We start from the raw sequence: 5957 nt of genomic DNA, 5'->3' as shown, positions 1-5957 counted from the left end.
TCCAGGCGAGGTTTGAGGTGTCAAATATATCAGATTGGATGAAACTGCAACTTATTACTGAATTCAGGTTGCAAGATTACCATATACAGACCCGATGTTCTCGTCCAGGCGAGGTTTGAGGTGTTAAATATATTAAATTGGATGAAACTGCAACTTATTACTGAACTCAGGTTGCAAGATTACCATATACATGCCCGATGTTCTCGTCCAGGCGAGGTTTGAGGTGTCAAATATATCAGATTGGATGAAACTTCAACCTATTACTGAACTCGGGTTGCAAGATTACCATATGCAGACCTGATGTTCTAGTCCAGGCGAGGTTTGAGGTGTCAAATCTATCAGATTGAATAAAACTGCAACATATTACTGAACTTAGGTTGCAAGATTACCATATAAAGACCCGATGTTCTCGTCCAGGCGAGGTTTGAGGTGTCAAATATATCAGATTGGATATAACTGCAACCTATTACTGAACTCAGGTTGCAAGATTACCATACACAGACCCGATGTTCTCGTCCCGACGAGGTTGGAGGTGTCAAATATATCAGATTGGATGAAAATGCAACCTATTACTAAACTCAGGTTGTAGTATTACTATATACAAACCCGATGTTCTCGTCCAAGCAAAGTTTGAGGTGTCAAATATATCAGATTGGATGAAACTGCAACCTATAACTGAATTCAGGTTGCAAGATTACCATATACAGACCCGATATTCTCGTCCAGGCGATGTTTGAGTTGTTAAATATATCAAATTAAATGAAACTGCAACCTATTACTGAACTCAGGTTGCAAGATTACCATATACAGGCCCGATGTTCTCGTCCAGGCGAGGTTTGAGGTGTCAGATATATCAGATTGGATGAAACTGCAACCTATTACTGAACTCAGGTTGCAAGATTACCATATACAGACCCGATTTTCTCGGATAGGAGAGGTTTGAGGTGTCAAATATATATCAAATTGGATGAAACTACAACCTATTACTGAACTCAGGTTGCAAAATTACCATATACAGACCCGATGTTCTCGTCCGGGCGAGGTTTGAGGTGTCAAATATATCAGATTGGATGAAACTGCAACCTATTACTGAACTCAGGTTGCAATTACCATATACATACATGATGTTCTCGTCCCGGCGAGGTTTGAGGTGTGAAATATATCAGATTGGGTGAAACTGCAATATATTACTGAATTCAGGTTGCAAGATTACCATATACAGACCCGATGTTCTCGTCCAGGCGAGGTTTGAGGTGTCAAATATATCACATTGGATGAAACTGCAACATATTACTGAACTTAGGTTGCAAGATTACCATATAAAGACCCGATGTTCTCGTCCAGGCGAGGTTTGAGGTGTCAAATATATCACATTGGATATAACTGCAACCTATTACTGAACTCAGGTTGCAAGAGTACCATACACAGACCCGATGTTCTTGTCCCGGCGAGGTTTGAGGTGTCAAATATATCAGATTGGATGAAAATGCAACCTATTACTAAACTCAGGTTGTAGTATTACTATATACAAACCCTATGTTCTCGTCCAGGCAAAGTTTGAGGTGTCAAATATATCATATTGGATGAAACTGCAACCTATTACTGAATTCGGGTTGCAAGATTACCATATACAGACCCGATATTCTCGTCCAGGCGAGGTTTGAGGTGTTAAATATATCAAATTAAATGAAACTGCAACATATTACTGAACTCAGGTTGCAAGATTACCATATACAGGCCTGATGTTCTCGTCCAGGCGAGGTTTGAGGTGTCAAATATATCAGATTGGATGAAACTGCAACCTATTACTGAACTCAGGTTGCAAGATTACCATATACAGACCCGATGTTCTCGTCCAGGCGAGGTTTGAAGTGTCAAATATATCAGATTAGATGAAACTACAATCTATTACTGAACTCAGGTTGCAAAATTACCATATACAGACCCGATGTTCTCGTCCATGCGAGGTTTGATGTGTTAAATATATCAGATTGGATGAAACTGCAACCTACTACTGAACTCAGGTTGCAATTACCATATACAGACACGATGTTCTCGTCCCGGCGAGGTTTGAGGTGTCAAATATATCCGATTGGATGAAACTGCAACCTATTACTGAACTCAGGTTGCAACTACCATATACAGACCCGATGTTCTCGTCCAGGCGAGGTTTAAGGTGTCAAATATATCAGATTGGATGAAACTGCAACCTATTACTGAACTCAGGTTGCAAGATTACCATATACAGACCCGATTTTTCTCGGATAGGCGAGGTTTGAGGTGTCAAATATATCAAATTGGATGAAACTACAACCTATTACTGAACTCAGGTTGCAAAATTACCATATACAGACCCGATGTTCTCGTCCGGGCGAGGTTTGAGATGTCAAATATATCAGATTGGATGAAACTACAACCCATTACTGAACTCAGGTTGCAATTACCATATACAGACCCGATGTTCTCGTCCCGGCGAGGTTTGAGGTGTGAAATATATCATATTGGGTGAAACTGCAATATATTACTGAATTCAGGTTGCAAGATTACCATATACAGACCCGATGTTCTCGTCCATGCGAGGTTTGAGGTGTCAAATATATCAGATTGGATGAAACTGCAACCTATTACTGAACTCAGATTGCAATTACCATATACAGACCCGATGTTCTCGTCCAGGCGAGGTTTGAGGTGTCAAATATATCTGATTGGATGAAACTGCAACCTATTACTGAACTCAAGTTGCAATTACCATATGCAGACCCGATGTTCTCATCCAGGCGAGGTTTGAGGTGTAAAATATATCAGATTGGATGAAACTGTAGGTTGCAATATTACCATATACAGACCCGATGTTCTTGTCCAGGCGAGGTTTGAGGTGTTAAATATATCCAATTGGATGAAACTGCAAACTATTACTGAACTCAGGTTGCAAGATTACCATATACAGGCCCGATGTTCTCGTCCAGGCGAGGTTTGAGGTGTCAAATATATCAGATTAGATGAAACCTAAACCTATTACTGAACTTGGGTTGCAAGATTACCATATGCAGCCCAATGTTCTAGTCCAGGCGAGGTTTGAGGTGTCAAATCTATCAGATTGAATGAAACTGCAACATATTACTGAACTTAGGTTGCAAGATTACCATATAAAGACCCGATGTTCTTGTCCAGGCGAGGTTTGAGGTGTCAAATATATCAGATTGGATGCAACTGCAACCTATTACTGAACTCAGGTTGCAAGATTACCATATACAGACCCGATGTTCTCGTCCCGGCGAGGTTTGAGGTGTCAAATATATCAGATTGGATGAAAATTCAACCTATTACTAAACTCAGGTTGCAGTATTACCATATACAAACCCGATGATCTCGTCCAGGCAAGGTTTGATGTGTCAAATATATCAGATTGGATGAAACTGCAACCTATTACTGAATTCAGGTTGCAAGATTACCATATACAGACCCGATGTTATCGTCCAAGCGAGGTTTGAGGTGTTAAATATATCAAATTGAATGAAACAGCAACCTATTACTGAACTCAGGTTGCAAGATTACCATATACAGACCCGATATTCTCGTCCAGGCGAGGTTTAAGGTGTCAAATATATCAGATTAGATGAAACTACAATCTATTACTGAACTCAGGTTGCAAAATTACCATATACAGACCCGATGTTCTCGTCCATGCGAGGTTTGAGGTGTTAAATATATAAGATTGGATGAAACTGCAACCTATTACTGAACTCAGGTTGCAATTACCATATACCGACACGATGTTCTCGTACCTGCGAGGTTTGAGGTCTCAAATATATCCGATTGGATGAAACTGCAACCTATTACTGAACTCAGGTTGCAATTACCATATACAGACCCGATGTTCTCGTCTAGGAGAGGTTCTAGGTGTCAAATATATCATATTGGATGAAACTACAACCTATTACTGAACTCAGGTTGCAAGATTACCATATACAGACCTGATGTTCTAGTCCCGGCGAGGTTTGAGGTGTCAAATATATCAGATTGGATGAAACTGCAACCTATTACTGAACTCGGGTTGCAAAATTACCATATGCAGACCCGGTGTTCTCGTCCATGCGAGGTTTGAGGTGTCAGATATATCATATTGGATGAAACTGCAACCTATTACTGAACTCAGGTTGCAAGATTACAATATACAGACCCGATGTTCTCATCCAGGCGAGGTTTGAGGTGTCAAATATATCAGATTGGATGAAACTGCAACTTATTACTGAACTCAGGTTGCAAGATTACCATATACAGACCCGATGTTCTCGTCCAGGCGAAGATTGATGTGTCAAATATATCAGATTGGATGAAACTGCAACCTATTACTGAACTTAGGTTGCAAGATTACCATATACAGACCCGATGTTCTCGTCCAAGCGAGGTTTGAGGTGTTAAATATATCAAATTGAATGAAACTGCAACCTATTACTGAACTCAGGTTGCAAGATTACCATATACAGGCCCGATGTTCTCGTCCAGGCGAGGTTTGAGGTGTCAAATATATCAGATTGGATGAAACTGCAACCTATTACTGAACTCAGGTTGCAAGATTACCATATACAGACCCGATGTTCTCGTCCAGGCGAGGTTTGAGGTGTCAAATATATCAGATTAGATGAAACTACAATCTATTACTGAACTCAGGTTGCAAAATTATCATATACAGACCCGATGTTCTCGTCCATGCGAGGTTTAAGGTGTTAAATATATCAGATTGGATGAAACTGCAACCTATTACTGAACTCAGGTTGCAATTACCATATACAGACACGATGTTCTCGTCCCGGCGAGGTTTGAGGTGTCAAATATATCCGATTGGATGAAACTGCAACCTATTACTGAACTCAGGTTGCAACTACCATATACAGACCCGATGTTCTCGTCCAGGCGAGGTTTGAGGTGTCAAATATATCAGATTGGATGAAACTGCAACCTATTACTGAACTCAGGTTGCAAGATTACGATATACAGACCCGATTTTTCTCGGATAGGCGAGGTTTGAGGTGTCAAATATATCAAATTGGATGAAACTACAACCTATTACTGAACTCAGGTTGCCAAATTACCATATACAGACCCGATGTTCTCGTCCGGGCGAGGTTTGAGGTGTCAAATATATCAGATTGGATGAAACTACAACCTATTACTGAACTCAGGTTGCAATTACCATATACATACCTGATGTTCTCGTCCCGGCGAGGTTTGAGGTGTGAAATATATCATATTGGGTGAAACTGCAATATATTACTGAATTCAGGTTTCAAGATTACCATATACAGACCCGATGTTCTCGTCCATGCGAGGTTTGAGGTGTCAAATATATCAGATTGGATGAAACTGCAACATATTACTGAACTCAGGTTGCAATTACCATATACAGACCCGATGTTCTCGTCCAGGCGAGGTTTGAGGTGTCAAATATATCTGATTGGATGAAACTGCAACCTATTACTGAACTCAAGTTGCAATTACCATATGCAGACCCGATGTTCTCATCCAGGCGAGGTTTGAGGTGTAAAATATATCAGATTGGATGAAACTGTAGGTTGCAATATTACCATATACAGACCCGATGTTCTTGTCCAGGCGAGGTTTGAGGTGTTAAATATATCCAATTGGATGAAACTGCAAACTATTACTGAACTCAGGTTGCAAGATTACCATATACAGGCCCGATGTTCTCGTCCAGGCGAGGTTTGAGGTGTCAAATATATCAGATTAGATGAAACCTAAACCTATTACTGAACTTGGGTTGCAAGATTACCATATGCAGCCCAATGTTCTAGTCCAGGCGAGGTTTGAGGTGTCAAATCTATCAGATTGAATGAAACTGCAACATATTACTGAACTTAGGTTGCAAGATTACCATATAAAGACCCGATGTTCTTGTCCAGGCGAGGTTTGAGGTGTCAAATATATCAGATTGGATG

This window comes from Papaver somniferum, chromosome 5 (genome assembly GCF_003573695.1).
Source record: "Papaver somniferum cultivar HN1 chromosome 5, ASM357369v1, whole genome shotgun sequence".
NCBI lineage: Eukaryota > Viridiplantae > Streptophyta > Magnoliopsida > Ranunculales > Papaveraceae > Papaver > Papaver somniferum.
The sequence above is the reverse complement of the archived record's forward strand: the minus strand, read 5'-3'. Positions refer to the sequence as shown.